The 17,057-nt window shown below is 45.7% G+C and overlaps 1 protein-coding gene across 2 annotated transcripts in view; it reads right to left on the reverse strand.

The window, feature by feature from the left end:
* The window catches only part of PCGF5 (polycomb group ring finger 5), a 123,111-nt gene extending 119,182 nt beyond the window's left edge, over positions 1 to 3,929 (reverse strand). For both annotated transcript variants that reach the window (XM_088474027.1, XM_088474026.1), the window contains exons 1-2: positions 3,869 to 3,929; positions 3,651 to 3,772 (exon numbers count right to left, since the gene is read on the reverse strand). The gene's annotated coding sequence lies outside the window, so the exon portion shown is untranslated. The remainder of the gene's footprint in view (positions 1 to 3,650; positions 3,773 to 3,868) is intronic.
* Positions 3,930 to 17,057: the final 13,128 nt, after the last annotated feature.

Below are 17,057 nucleotides of genomic sequence, written 5' to 3' on the forward strand. Positions count from 1 at the left end.
GACAGTAATTCAGCAGTGCACCTATAGTAATGCCCCTGTTCTAGTAGCCATATGGTAATGTCCCCATAGTAATGCCCCTGTGGTGACCAAATAGTAATGCCCCTGTAGAGCCCCCTGGTAATGCCCCTGTAGGTAATGCAACTGTAGTCCCCCTGTAGAGCCCTCTGGTAATGCCACCTGGTAATGCCCCTGTAGGTAATGCCACTGTAGCCCCTGGTAATGCCCCTGTAGGTAATGCCACATTACGTCTCTCCCATAGTGCCTGTGGGGAGAGCCGGAAGCTGGAGTTCAGGAGAGAACTCCAGCCTCCGGCTAGCACGTCGCGGCAGAGAAGGAGCAGGGTGCCCGTTGGTAATAACATCTCAGCGGGCGTCCAGCTTGGAGTCTCCCTGCGGCACCGGGCTGGAGGACACTGGCGCCGGGTGCAGCGGCGCACCCGGTGCATGTGCACCTCCAGCTCCCCCCTAGTTGCGGCCCTGCAAAAGCTGACAGGTTCATCAAACTAAAGATACTCAGTAGGCAATAGAAATTGTTAAATGTCATAATAATAATAATAATAATAATAATAATAATAATAATAAATAATAATAATAAGAAGAATAATGTTATTTTAAATATTAGAGATGAGTGGTTCGGTTTGGATTTCATATTAGCTATCCCATTGTCAACTGTTTTAAATAGCCAATAAGATAAATACGAACTAATCTGGATTTACACTAACTTGGGGAAAAGAACCGGGTCAAAACCGAACCGCTCATCTCTAATTATTAACTACATAGGTCTAAGGATGCTGGTCTTTGTTAATGACTAAATAATTTGTTGTTACACAAGAGCGACAAGACTTCAAGATGGTCTTAAGGCTAGGCTCCACTATTAGCAATGATGCCCCTTATCCATCCAATGGTCTCTGATCCACTCAAATTCCCTTATGCTAGCGTTACAAAAATGATTCTCCCTACACAAGAGACACGGTTAAAGGAAAAGAAAGTGATTTGTGCTGGAATTCTTCACATTAGGTTCATAGTGACAAGTGCTCCTCTAATGGATAGAGCTGCTTGGCACGTTAATGTAGATGACGCTTAAATATCTCCATTGGGTACCTTTAAGCCTTGTAGGTACAAGTAGATCTACTTGAGAGACAAAAAAAAATAACTTTTCCTTACCTGTCCATATTTTTTTTTTTTTTTTTAAGAAAGCTTATGTATAAATTACTAGTCAAATTTAGGCTGAGATGGGGTAATGTGAACCGAAAAGCCTTCCAGTGAAACCAAGGTACAGAATCGCCTTCTTAAGGCTGCCCTGGCTTACAACCAGTAGGAAAGCTGCAATCTCTTGATAATAACTGTGATTGGCTCCTCCTCACCGCCATTTAAAGTTACTTAACTAAACTGACTTGCCAGTTCTGTATCAGAAGGCTAGGGCAAGGTGTACCTTAAGAAATATTTTATGTACACGGTAGTGCTACTTTGACACAGGTATTTACAGAACTCCCAAGCACAGATAAAGACAAATAATCCAGGGTAATGAAAGCACTCTGCCTGGTTATCTAAACACATGGCTGAAAAGCAGAGAAGATCGCTAGAGAGAAAACAACATCATATGTAATAAAAATTGCAGAAAGAAATAAACAAATATATTAATGCAAACGGAGAGTGGTAACCCCCTTTAATTAGACTGTAGCACCAGAAGAGATGGGGTCTTAAGGTAAACAGATTGTTCAGCTACCCTTCAAAAAACAGCATCTGCCAGTTTAGGAAAGTAAAGAAAAGACCAGAGCTGTAACTAGACTTTTTGGTTCCCTGTGCCAGAAAGAGCATTGGCGCCCCCCTCATTTTTCTAAGGGACATAATGCACCCAAAAAAGGGCTATGGCTTCATGGGGAAGGACCAAGGAAGAGATAGGAGGAGGCCAGGAGATGCTGGGGATGAAATAAGAGGAAGCTACAAACAAGAATGATAATAAACAGAAATATGACAGGTCCAAACAGCGCCCCTTGACCTGTGGTGCCCTGTGCGATGGCACCGGCCGCACTACCCTAGCTACGGCCCTGGAAAAGACTAATCACAAAATTTATTGTCAGCTAAGAAAAATATCAGGAGACATTTTAAAGGGCCAATATAATTAAGGGGTCTATTTACTAAGCTGTGTTAGGAGATAAAGTGAACAGTGATAAGGAACTAGCCAATCAGCTCCTGTCATGTCACAGGATGGGTTTGAATGACAGGAGCTGATTGGCTGGTACCTTATCTCTGTTCACTTTATCTCCTCCCACAGCTTGGTAAATAGGAAAACTTGTAATTAAGAGGTCTATCTAAAAGCATCAAATCCATACATTTGTGCAAAAGTATCTGTCATTTGGAGTCGCTAGTTGGCAGCTGTTGTCATATTACATTAAGGGGTCTATGTATGAAGCCTTGGAGAGAGATAAAGTACTAACCAATCAGCTCCTGACTCATTTTTTAAACACAGCCTGTTAAGTTACATTTAGGAGCTGAATGGTTGGTACTTTATCTCTGACCACTTTGCCTCTCCCCAAGACTCAGTACATAGAAGAACTAAATAAACTAAAAGGGGGTCTAACACATTATGAATGTATTAGAATAACTGTTCTTAATAATATAAATGATACTGCCACACACCTGTCAATAACATCAGCAAAAGCAAATGACACTTTAAAACTAGACACCATCTTCAGTCTGTCAAAATGAAGGCTACTTTCACCTTTGCCTGGCAACAAATTGTATGAACGTAACACTTATAACTCAATTACAATGTTGCATATAGCACAAAATAAAGAACACTAGAAACAGGAGTGACTATATAATATATAATGCAACTATATACAATATTTTTTTTTTTACTCATTTTGAGAAAATTTTAAACCAAGCATCACATATCTGACGGTAATAGTGTGTTATTGTATGATTCATTCTGTACATTTACAGGCAGCATGGAAACCCCCTTTAGATTTCACTCCTGTACTAGAAAACATGCAAACCTAAATGAAGTACAGTACCCTTCTCCCTCATTCATACTGTGGACCTCCCACGTAAAACGTGGAGTGACATCATCAGCCCCACTCCTTCATTGCACAGGTGAAAATGAGCAGTCTCCCTCCACCCTAACCAATTTGCCATACTGGCATCTTACGTAACAACACTCAGGTATTATAATAAAAGCCCATTTCTCCCAGTCTATTACTCTGTCCCTCACAGCAGCACATACTGATCTGTGCAGCCTGCTAAAGTCAGGGAGCTCCACACATTAGGACCTGCGTCAGCATCTCACAGGCAGACTTATGAGCTTACTCCTCCTCCCACAGAAATAAATAGAATCGCAATGCAATGTATAGTTCAAGCTGCAACCTCATGTATTATATATACAGAATATTCATCTGCATAAAAGTTACAGTCTCACTGTTCCATTCACTCCCCCCAGGCTCATGTGTGCATCACTGAGACAGCAGCAGCATCCAATGCCAATGCCAGCCCAGCAGTTTGTTATGAAACATGAGCAGGACACATAGGAAGAGGGTAGGGTGCTTGCTCATCCTCACACACACAGCATGAACTTGTCCTGGGCACTGGAATGCTGCCGAGTAACCATGTAGCAGAACTTTATACAGGGATAGGAGCCATCAGGAAACTTACCAGGATCTTTGGTAAGGACAGAAAGTGTGCAATGAACCATGATGTTTCCTCATTAGAGCCTGCAGCACACACACTGAATTCACGCTGCTGGGCTGGATCTGTGACTTCTTTGTGGGCGTGCACTGTATTTATTAAAGATACAGTGGCTGTTTATCAGGCTCCTGAGTGTGAGGAATGTCTTATGCATAATTAAGTTATTACAACACGTTGTGACCTACCTCATAGCCTCCAACGTGACCCCTTCCACCAGGTACAACATTCTCTGCTCCTGGACTTCACTCTTAACTGATTATTGCCGTGACCTCTGCTGAAACACCCTTCACATCAATTAATCAGTTCAACACAGGTGACTGCAATCATGTATTAAGAGGGAAAGTACAGGAGCAGAGCATTTTGCACCTGGTGGAAGGGGTCATGTTGGAGGGTCTGCTACCTGGAGTTCCTATTTTTTATATTGGGATAAACGTTTCATTGGAAAGGTAACATTTAGTGCGTCAGTTTGAAAACTTATACTTAAGACCATACAGAGTGGCCAAATTATTATGGCCACCAGGTGATCTTATGCAAAGTAGCTTTTCCACAGATAATGCTGACGGAGAATTTCAGAATCGCTATAGGAATGGAAAGGTGAAGGTATGCAGAGAATAATAAAGTATCACTCATTAAATAAAGTGTAAATGACAGTGACAGATTCAGGGGGGGGGGGCAAAGCAGTTTGGGGCTGCAGTGAGCAGGCCAAGCTCTGCCCGCTGTGTGCAAGGATGCTGCACACCTACCAGCAGTATCCAGATTCCAGGGTATACTTGCCCACTCTCCTGGGATGGCCGGCAGCTTCCTGGAAATTGGGTGGTGCTCCTGGCCCCCCAGAAGAATGGGCAAGTCTCCCAGCCAGCGCCACTGCCCGCATCCACCCACCCACCGGTCTCAGTTCTCCCCTGGCTGCCTCCCGGAGGAAGCAGCCAGATTGTCGGCAAATCTGATCCAGGGTGACATCGCTGCCAGGGGCAGGGCCAGCAGATCATGCACCCATGAGCATGGTGTCTCTCTACTTGGGAATCTAGAGGTCTGGAAATTAGAGCAGAGCAGACTTTCCAATTGTCCAGGAATGATTGGGAGGCTACAGAATCACTGGTGGTGACCCCAACTGCCCGGAAGGGTATTCAAGTGGGTGTTTTGGGCGGCCGATGATGGGATTCACACTGAATCACATCATCATAGCCCCGCCCCTGTTTTACAATGCCGGCAATATCAGTATTTTAGAGAAGAGGATGGGGGCCACAATGATGCGATCATGCTGTCATGCCCCTGCACCGCCCACCTATGCCACACCCTGCCCCCTGCTGTGCTGACATGGCTGTCCCCTTCTGGAGGGGGCAGCCAGAAAGTCGTCAAGTATGGCGGCACCTACAAGTGGTCACATGGCCCAATGCTACATGATCCCCACTGTAGGGAAATGCATATTATTATTATTTTGCATATAATAAGATATATGTTCAAATGAGCTCCAGCACATTTCCAAAAACTTAAAAATAAAATACTACGTAAAACACTAGTAGCAGTGAAGGTTGGTATGAGTACACTAAAAGCAATGGTTTCTAATGTCACAGCAAATTGTAGGTGTTTGCCTATTCGTAAAAACAATAGAAATAAACACCACTTGATAACAACCCTAAAGGCCCCCATACACGATGCGATATGTACCTTGCGATGCAACGGCAGATCCGACAGCTGACATATCGGGCGGCCCCCACACACGGAGCGATCCGCTGCCTGTCCGCCCGATATGCCAGCACCCCCCTCCCTCCCCCTTCCACCCCGCAGAACGCTGCATTGGATCGTACATTGCATCACCAGATCTTATGTGCAGCATGTAAGATCTGGAGGTGCGATGTATGATCCCACAGGAACGTGCACTTGCCGATATCATGCCCATACACAGTACGATATAGCATTGATATCGTACCAATCCGTCAGATCGGCTGATATCTCACACCATGTTTGGGGGCTTTAAGAGTCTATTTTGCATGTTTAATGACTAAGAAAAATATTTAAAAATATTTAAATAATCTTTAGTGATAGCACCAGGGAGGCTCTATGTCACAAGCCGCTCATGCGAACGCCGAACAACCAGTCACTGAACTCATCCTATCAACTGTCCGTCATCCCTGCCCTGTTCTGGATTGGTTCCTGCGGCTATTTCCTCCTGATGCGAACGGTGCCCTGATGCCGGTGAGAGCGTTTCACGTGTTTCCGATTTTGGCGTTGTCTCCTGTTAACCAGTCGAGTACCCAGTCCTCCTGTCAGCTTTTGTTACCTGCAGTTTGTGTCATCTAGGCGGCACAGTCCGCATATCCACGCCCTGCCATTTGTGTCATCCAGGCGGCTCAGACAGCACTCAGTGTCCAGAGTGCGCAGTTCTGCATTCATGCGTCCAGCTGCTTGTGTCAACAGGCGGCACAGGCCACACTCCAGCGTCCACCTGCTTGTGTCAACCTGGCGGGACTAGCCGCAACCCAGCTTCCTAAGTACGCAATCCAGCGTACCACCGCTTGTGTAAACAGGCGGCACAGGCCACAATCCAGCATCCAGAGTACGCAATCCAGCGTACCACTGCTTGTATCAACCCGGCGGCACAGGCCACAATCCAGCGTACCACTGCTTGTATCAACCCGGCGGCACAGGCCTCAATCCAGGGTCCTAAATACTCAATCCTGTGTACCACCGTCTGTGTCAACCTGGTGGCACAGACCATCACGGCCAAGGCGGCTGCACAGCCCAAAGGCCGCATCTTGTTCTACGGCCCCCAGGCCACAACCTGCCAAGGCTTACCAGCCCTCAAGGCTGCGACACGGCCCAAAGGCTGCATCTTGTTCTACGGCCTATTGGCCACAGCTTGCCAAGGCTTACCAGCCCTCAAGGCTGCTGCACGGCCCAAAGGCCGCATCTTGTTCTATGGCCCACGGGCCACAGCTTACCAAGGTTTACCAGCCCACAAGGCTGCTGCACGGCCCAAAGGCCGCATCTTATATCACTGCCCTCAGGCCACGACTAGTCAAAGACTTGCCAGCCCTCAAGGCTGCTACATAGCCCAAATGCTACATCAACTTCTTCAGCCCTCGGGCCACAACTAGTCAAAGTCTACGAACCCTCGAGACTGCTCTACGGCCGCAGCTAGCCAAGTGTTCCAGCCCTCAAGGCTGTTGCTGGACTCATTCTCTCTTAGATATACCCAAATCCTAACACTGTAATGCTACTTGTGGCTCTGAAACACTGTACATTCAAAGAGTCCTAATGTAAAATGTATTCCTAATGTAAACTGCTCTCACATTAGAGGGGGTACGCCTGATCTGACTCAACATGTTCTCCTGACATGGATAGTAAAATTAAAATCATAAAAACTTAAAACAAGGTGAAAAACCTTAAAACTAAAACAAATACAGCTGTGTCAAAATGTTTACAGTACACTTGTTTAATAACCACACACACTAATTATACCTACAGTGGTGGCCAAAGTCTTGCATCACTAGCACGCTCAGCAATTTTTATGGCTTGAGGTGACATATTGTGCATTCTAATTCAAGTTATTATGTAATGTTATATATCGTTGTGTAGGGAATTTCATCAGCTATTAATTCCTGTGTCAGCTGTGTTTATATAGCCTATAAAAACGGTTGAAAGTTACAGCAAGAAAACTACATTGAAACATACACAGTTGTGCTAATTGTTTTGCACCAGGCCATGATATCCATCAACCAATCATGTGCTGCTGTCAGTTGACCAATCAAAGAGTACTCAGAAAAAAAACCTTACATTGGCCTCGGCCAATGTGCAGCAAGTGATTCCATTTTGGGGCACTCTTTTATAATACATTAATTGATATAATTGATATCAGGAAATATACATAATTACAATATAACTTTTAATCGGTTCCCTCTTTAAAAAGATTGGGGATTATTTTGACTTTGAGTGTGAAATTATGACAGAGTCACCCATCAATAAACACCCATAAATACCATATAGTTGATATCAGAAAATGAACATAATTAAAACGTAACTTTTATCGGATCCTTCTTTAAAAGAAATTGGAAATTATGACTCTGATTATGAAAATATGATAGTCACCCATCAATAAGCACACATAAATATCATATCCATCAATAAGCACACATACATATCATATCCATCAATAAGCACACATACATATCATATCCATCAATAAGCACACATACATATCATATCCATCAATAAGCACACATATATATCATATCCATTAATAAGCACACATACATATCATATCCATCAATAAGCACACATATATATCATATCCATTAATAAGCACACATACATATCATATCCATCAATAAGCACACATTCTGTAATTGTGTATGAAATAATTACCTTGTGGTGATCATTTAATCATTAACAATGTATCCCCTAATGGGTAAAATAGGCAAGTTTAGCAGTTAGTACATTTACTCCCTTTCTGCATTAATTAATTTATGTAGTGGCACTATATGCAACCAACATACACATAAATTAGAATTTAAACACTATAATGCTTCTAAAAACGGTTTTGATAAATATTGCAGATATAGTATATACATACAGGACAGATAAATTCTCGATATACATTTGTTATATGAGAGATAGTTTGTTATCTCTGTCTTTCTCTCTCAACCATAAATGCCAGCAATCATGTATTAGAAACAAATAATAGACAATAAATAATAAATAAATGACACATCTTGTCATGTATACAATGTTGCAGCCCCTGTCTCCTGTAATTATTATTTATACTTCATGGAAAAACAATTGGGGGAAAATACATGGGGCTCTATTTCTTAACATTATTTTTACTAAAATAAAGTGAAAAAGGGTGTTTTCACACCCTTTTCACATTATTTTAGTATCCCCTAAAGGGCAATTGGAGTAGAACTTATACAATTCTACTCCAAGTCCTAATTATCACTTATTTTTAGTAAGCAGATCGCATTTCCCATAATTGTAATGGGAAATGTGATCTGGCCAAAGTTACTAAAAATAAATTGTGAAAAAAAACGGGGAAAGCCCTGTTATAATAACTCCACCTGGAGGTGGCATTATCCAGGGTCTCCCCTGGATACCGGACTCCTGGTCTGCTCTAACAGGCAGAGCAGAGCCCGGAGCCGGCCCCAGTGAGCAGCTGTGTGGTCTAAACAGGCCACACGCTGATACACTTTAAAAAAAAGAAAAAAAAATAGGAAAAAAAAAAACTTACCAGAGTCCAGGGACCGGTGATCAGGGCTCCCATGATGTCCTCCCTCTGGTCAGCTGGTCTCCCATGCTGCACTGGGGCCTACCAAAAGGGTCTCGTCGCAAGCCCGATAGTCACGATAATCGCGACCATCACCAGGCCAACAACTAAGGCCTAGCAAGCGGCCTGGAGGCCAGTGAAAAAAAAAACCCATCCCACCCTGATTCAGAGCAAGCGCTCACAAATAGCAAGCACCTCTGAATCTGGGCCTGAGTGCAGTCAGCGCTACTCAGGACCGGCGCTAGGCTTCCCTGTGCCAAGCGCCGGTCCTGTGCTGCACACACAGCCAAGCCCCTTCCCTACCCCTGAGTGCTTACCCAATAGTGCCAGGTGGAGGGTGGGAGACAGGCTCCAGCTGGTGTATTTACTCACACATCACCGCCAGCACAGCGGCATTGTGTGTGTTAACCAGCCAGAAGCCAATGAGGGTCAGACAGACTCTCTTTGGCTGCTGCACCCACTGCAAGAGCCGGGCTGGATCTCACTCATGAGCTCCATCTTCCGGCTCCTGCAATGGGTAATGCAGAGCGGGCCAGCCCGGGAGGACTATGGTGGTGCAGGCAGCGGCGGGAGCCCGAGCCTGAGCAGGGATTAAGGTAACTGCTATTTTTTTTTTTTTAACTCGTGGGTTGTCTATTGGGGAGGGACCACTCCTGGGGGCACTTCTGGGGAGGGGACTACTATTGGGGTACTGCATCGGAGGGGACCCACTACTGCCGGCACTACTGGGGGCACTGAATGGGGGGACTATTGGGGGCACTGAATAGGGAGGACCACTACAGGGGCCACTGTATAAGGGACACTGGATAGGGGGATCACTGCTGGGGGCCTGCATAAGGGGGAACACAACTTGGGGCACTCTATAAGGGGCACTACTGGGGGCACTGAATAGGGGGACCACTACATGGGGCACTGCATAAGGGGGATCACTACTGGGGACACTGTATAAGGAACACTACTAGGGGCCTGCATAAGGGGGACCACTACATGGGGCACTGCACAAGGGGGATCACTACTGGGTGCCTGCATAAGGGAGACCACTACTGGGGGCACTGCATAAGGGGCACTACTGGGGGCACTGTACAAGGGGAACTAATGGGGGGCTGCATAAGAGGGATCACTACTGGGGACATTGCATACTGGGGGTACTGTATTAGGGGAACTACTGGGGGCCTGCTTAAGGGGAACCACTACTGGGGGCACTGCAGTAAGGTGCATATGGAATGGAAAGGAATGTTCAGAGTGATGAGAGAGGGGTGTGTGACCATGCCCATTTTTCGCCGTGCACACATAGGGGTGGGGGGCTTCATTTTGACATATGCCCTGGGCTCCATATACTCTAGTTATGCCACTGTTCACACCGTACCTAACCATTTATCTGTCCTTTTTGAACCTCTTTGGTTCTTGCTGCCAGATCATTTATGAATAGCAGTGTTCATATATTTTCCCCCAATTGCTTTTCCTTGAAGTATAAATAATAATCACAGGAGACAGGGGCTGCAACATTGTATACATGACTAGATGTGTCATGTATTTATTATTTATTGTCTATTATTTGTTTCTTATACATGATACTGAATTGCTGGCATTTATGGTTGAGAGAAAGACAGAGATAACAAACTATCTCTCATACAACAAAAGTATATCAAGAATATATCTGTCCTGTATGTATATACTATATATGCAACATTTAACAAAACCGTTTTTAGAAGCAGTATAGTGTTTAAATTCTAATTTATGTGTATGTTGGTTGCATATAGTGCTACTACATAAATGATTTAATGAAGAAAGGGAGTAAATGTGCTAACTGCTAATCCTGTTTATTTTACCCATTAGGGGATACATTGTTAATGATTAAATATGTTCACCACAAGGTAATTATTTCATACACAATTACAGAATGTCTAATATATTTGTGTGCTTATTGATGGATATGATATGTATGTGTGCTTATTGATGGATATACTTATATGTGCTTATTGATGGATATGATATTTATGTGTGCTTATTGATGGATATTATATTTATATGTGCTTATTGATGGATATGATATGTATGTGTGCTTATTGATGGATATGATATTTATGTGTGCTTATTAATGGATATGATATATGTGTGCTTATTGATGGATATGATATTTATGTGTGCTTATTGATGGGTGACTATCATATTTTCATAAACAGTCATAATAATTCCCAATTTCTTTTAAAGAAGGATCCGATTAAAAGTTACATTTTAATTATGTTCATTTTCTGATGTCAACTATATGGTATTTATGGGTGTTTATTGATGGGTGACTCTGTCATAATTTCACACTCAAAGTCAAAATAATCCCCAATCTCTTTAAAGAGGGAACCGATTAAAAGTTATATTGTAATCATGTATATTTCCTGATATCAATTATATCAATTAATGTATTATAAAAGAGTGCCCCAAAATGGAATCACTTGCTGCACATTGGCCGAGGCCAATGGAAGGTTTTCTTCTGAGTACTTGATATTCGATTCCAGAGAGCACCTCCAGCTATATACAAACTTTGGTAACTAATTATTAGAATGTACTAAATTGCTGGTCTATAAATTGAATTACATTTTTGTCATGTGCAGGATATTATTTTTGTTTCTTGACCAATCAAAGAGTGTCAGCAGATATATATTGTGGCAGTATCACCATAGGTGGCACTGGTGAGCAGCAGATTCTGTGTGGGGCAGGGGAGATCCGCCCACACAGACTGGAAAAGCATTGTGGGAAGATGCCTAATTGCTGCCTTGTGGAGAGAGCTCAGGTGTGTGCTGATGAGAAGGCAGACCAGTCAGAGAGCCCAGTGAAGCTAAGCGAGCCATTGGGGTCCAGGAGGCCTGAGTCTGGACCTTGCAGGAGGCAAGGGGGGACCACAAACTCTCACACTGTGTGACAAGAAAGCAGTGAAGCTGCAGGCTGAGGAAGCCAGGGCCTAAATCTGTAGGATACAGGGAAGGCCACCCAGACTGTATTTGTGTAGCTGTGGCAGCCGAGCCAAGCCAGGCTGGAGCCGGCGATAGACCTGCAAGAACCAGGCAGAGACTTTGTTGGCAGACTAGGTGCACCACGATAGAGAGGGCTCAAGAAGTGAGTTAGATACCCTAAACAGGGCCTAGGTTGTTAATAATTTTCTGTTTCTTTGTGTTGTACCTGTTTTTCCCTGCTGGAAGTAAAGCACCATCTCATTTATTTTACTTGAGAGCTGTGTGTGGACCCTCATTAAGCACCTAAACACTGCACCAATCCACCCTCTGCCAAGCTAATTACCCCAAGATATCACAATATGTATGTGTGTACATCAAGGGCGTAACTACCGTAGGTGCGGCTGCTGTGGGGCCGGGCCGCCTCCAGGGCCTGGCCTTCCCCCATACACCTACAGTGCTACACACAGACACAAGCCGGGCTGCCGGTAGACTGTGTCACAGTGACACAGCTGCACCTTGATTATAAGGGAAGGAGCAGCATGACGTAATGTTGTCACAGCGCAGTGCCCAAACAAGGCTGGATGCCACCAGCCAGATTAAGGTGGGCCCTTGTCTCCAGGTTTCCCCTCTCTCGTGTCCCCACTACCTGCTGTGTCCTATAGGCTATGCACACGGAACACTGCACTTTGCAGTTCCTTTAAGTGCTTTTTCTAATTTTGATTGGGGTGGGCCGGAGGAGGAGTGATGATGCGGGCTGTAGGATAAGAGGGGTGGACTGGGGAAGGAGTGGGCAGGACAGGCAGCATACAGGGGTGGGGTGGTCTCAACCGCACACTCCCTTGTGACAGTGTGAGTGGAGACAGCAAGAGAGGGGGATAAAAGGAGATGAGATTTGAGACAGGGGGTTACAGGCCAGACAGATCAGAATGGGAGAGGTGAAAGGGAATAATAAGGGAGAAAATGAGGAAGAACTGGGAGAGAATTACAAGATAAAGAAGGGAAAGAGCAAGAGATAAAACTAAAGGATGGAGGAGAGAGCACATGGGCCAAAGGGGATGTTGCTGTTTGTTGGGGGATGTGAGAGTCCTGGATAGAGAAATGTGCAGCTACTGGTGTGACAGTAGAGACTATGGTGGGAGAGGACCTCCAGACCGAGTTTAGCAGAAGAGAAGGAATTGGATCAGCCGACAGCACCGAACCCCTTGCAGCCAGCGGTCTTGAGGTTAGTGTTTATTTGCGAAAATGTAAACAGTTAAGATGGTTACACACCGCCGACCCAGTAATCCACAGACTGAGCGGCAGATTGGTAACCCAATACACACTTACCAATCTGTCACTAGATGTGTCTGCACCGACATCACTACTGGGTGGGCATTTACATTTTGCCCACCCAGTTGAGATGTCAGTCACCGGTGGACCCCTGCAGCAAGTGTACCGGCGGTCGGCGGGTCGCCCTTACACACAGCCATATGTGCCAATATATTTGCAAGATATATTGGCATCGGCTGTGCTGCAGAGCAGAGGCGATATGTCTGTGAACAAAGTTGTACACATACATATCGTCTGTGCACACCCGCCGATGCACTATAGATATATTCCATAGACAAAAAACCTTATGGTTTCACATGTCCCATTAAGACTACTTAGACATGATCTGAAATGTCACAAAACCTATTGATTTTTTTAAAATTTATTAACTATCAGGGTTTGGATGAGCAAACCGGGCCACCTGCAGGGGAGAAGGGCAACAAAATGGTACTCTAACACAGGTGGAAGAGGGGACAGCACACAGAAGGTTGGTTTGGGAGGTGCAGAGTGCGAGACGGCTGTAGGCGTGTGGGGTAGCGGCAGCAGAGGTGGTGTAGAGCAGTGGCAGCGGTGCAGTGCTTAGGGGGCATCAGTGGGCGACAGAGGGCTCACTGGTAGTGCGTATGCACCTGAGAAATCATGAATGCAGCAGTGAGATCGATCTACACATATGTTAAAAATTGAATGTGTAAAAAAAAGGTGTAGCCCCACCCCCTAGAGGACAACCAGCACCAGGCTTTGGAGCTCCAGTACTGGTTGTGCTAAATACAGGGGACAAACGACGTGGGGGTCCCCATATTAAGCACAACCAGCACCAGGCTTTTCAGAGCCAGTCCTGGTTGCCAAAATACGGGGGACAAATGACATAGGCGTACCCCGTTTTTAGTGGAACCAGCACAAGGTAGGGGTCCCCCTCCTCAGGGTACCCCAAGCCCAGGCTGATAGCCTGGGGCTATCCCCAGCACCCCTGGCTGGTGGGTGCTGGGTTGATTATGTAAAGTGTGGTGCATATGAAAATATAAATATTGTCTTTTGCAGTAGTACTACAGGTCCCAGCAGGCATCCCCGCATACTGGTACTTGGAAAACCACAAGTACCAGCAGGGCGGGGCATTAAGGGCCTGCTGGCACCTATAGTACCCCTGCAAAAGAAATATTAAAATAAAACAAACAGACTGTTTTTTAAAGTATTTTATTATTCTGCACCTTCATCTGTGGGGCGGCAGCCTGTAAGCTCTTTTACATGGCTGCCACTCCCCTGGAATTCTATGGCATCTTCACCTGGAATGCAGCGGCCATTAAGCTCTTTTGCGCTGCCGCCGCCCATCCAAGTCTTCCGCGGCATCTTCTTTCTTCAGCTAGTCTCTCCAGCTCCCCGGCCATCGACTGAATGGATGGGGCCTCGCACTGGCTTTATTTAAGCCACCGAGGGGGCGGGGTGATGACATCGCAAGCCGTGATTGGCTTGCGGCGGCCATCTGTGAATTTCAAAAATGGCACTGAGGCGCCAATTTTGAAAAGGGCACGCTCGGTTCTCACCATTGAAGCCAATGAGCGCTCCGAACCGGGATTTCTGTACTGAAATTCCAGGCAGAGCTGTCATTCCGGCAGTAGTGTCCTTAGAGAACATTACTAATGAGAGAGGGTCCGGGTATCTCTTTTTTTTTTTGCCAAGAACGTGGATTGTGTGAAGAGGACCTGATCTACGCATAGGAGGAGGAGGTGAGTATGGAATTTTTATTAAAGGTACTCCCCATTGGATTATCTACTGGAGAAGGGGACAGAATGGCTTCAGGGATACATAGGTGAGTATGTGAGATAGTGCATGCATGTGTGAGTACATGTGTGTGTGCATGTATGTTTTTAATAAAATGTAACTTTTTCTATGGTGTGTTGTGTTTTTTTTTTAATATTGCTTTTGCTGTGGAACTAAAAGTACCAGCAAGCCCGCAATGCCCCGCATGCTGATATTTGTGGTTCTCCAAGTACCAGCATGCAGGGGAGGCTTGCTGGGAACTGTAGTTCCACAGCAAAAGACAATATTTATATTTTCATAAGCACCATACTTTACATAATCAACCCAGGGGTGCTGGGGATGGACCCGGGCTATCGGCCTGGGGTGTCCTGCAGAGGGGGACCCCTATATATGGTGGGTCCCCAACTTCCCAGGGATCCCTGGCCTGGGCTGACTAGCGGTCAGGGGTGATGCTGGGGTGCCCAGTGAAAGGGCTCCCCTGGCTGTGGCATCACCCCCCTGCTAGAAGGTGTCCGGTGCTGGTTCTGGTAAATACAGGGGGACCCTATGCATTTTTTCCCCTGTATTTCCAGAATCAGGATCAGCTCAGAGCAATGTGCTGGTTGCGCTAAATACGAGGGACTCCTATGTCATTTGTCCCCCGTATTTTGGCAACCAGGACAGGTTCTGAAAAGCCTGGTGCTGGTTGTGCTTAATACGGGGGACCCCTATGTCGTTTGTCCAATGTATTTAGTGCAACCAGTACTGGGGCTCCAAAGCCCAGTGCTGATTGTTTTCTGGGGGGCGGGTCACGCCATTAAAAAAAAAAAAAGAAACACAGAAGCAGGTATCATGGATCTACCAGATCCGAGCCTGCATTCTGTGTGCTGCTACCTCCTCCAGACTGTGATCCAGGGATGTCCCAGCAGAATCAGCACAACATCAGTCAGTGAGGAGAGATGGAGCCGACCAGGAGAGGACTTGTGTCTGACCTGTGCAGCACACTGCTGAAGGAGGATGCAACAACGGAACAGAGGTTAGTCGCAGACGGGGAGTGGGGGATTGTGGGGGGGGGCTAGTGGGGCCCATGAAAAATTTTGCTATGGGGCCCCCCTAGGTCTAGTTACGCCCACATACATACAGACAGACAGACATACATACAGCAGCACAGACAGTGTAATGGTTAGCATTACTGCCTCACAGCACTGAGGTCATGGGTTCGATTCCCACCACGGCCCTAACTGTGCGGAGTTTGTATATTCTTCCTGTGCTTGCGTGGGTTTCCTCCGGGTACTCCAGTTTCCTCCCACACTCCAAAAATATACTGGTAGGTTAATTGGCTCCCACCAAAAAATGAACCCTAGTGTGTATGTGTGCGCGTGTACGTGTGGTAGGGAATATAGATTGTAAGCTCCACTGGGGAAGGGACTGATGTGAATGGCCAGATCTTCTCTGTAAAGCGCTGTGGAATATGGCCCTCATTCAGATCCACTCGCGAGTGGGTCGATGGTCTGCACTGCGCATGCGCACGACGGAGGGATGCGCATGCGCGATACGCGACGAGACGCGCTCGGAGTGTCTCATCAAAGGGGGCGTGCTGTCGATGTTGACTGACAGCACGTCCCCTTTGGTGGGCATGCCGGGGGCGTGCCTGCCAGACGGAGGCGTTCCCAAGGGAACGCCTACTGTCTGAAGCCGGCCCCACTGACATCAGCCAATAGAGCCAAAATCACTCCTGGCCTTGCGGTTGAAAAACTCAACCGCAGGCTTTTGCTCGCAGTTTCGACCATCATCCTGCACGCTCGTATATGCTGTGGGTGGTGACCCACAGCTATACGAGCGTCCAGGAGGACGCTCCATATTAATGGAGGTGGGCCCTGATTCAGAGCGAGCGCTCTGGTCAGAGCGTCTGGCTCTGAATCAGGGCCTATGTGTGCACTATATAAATAACTGGTAATAATAAATAATAATAATAATACATACAGTTCAGTTAGATCCATATATACAGTATTTGGTCACTGACACCATTTTTGGGATTTTCGCTGTTTACTAAAACATATTCAAGTTACAGTTTTATAATGAATATGTTAAAGTGCAATTTGAGGGTATTCACATTGGAGTAAAGGT

This window comes from Taudactylus pleione, unplaced genomic scaffold (assembly GCF_031769625.1).
Source record: "Taudactylus pleione unplaced genomic scaffold, aTauple2 ptg000016l, whole genome shotgun sequence".
Taxonomy (NCBI): domain Eukaryota; kingdom Metazoa; phylum Chordata; class Amphibia; order Anura; family Myobatrachidae; genus Taudactylus; species Taudactylus pleione.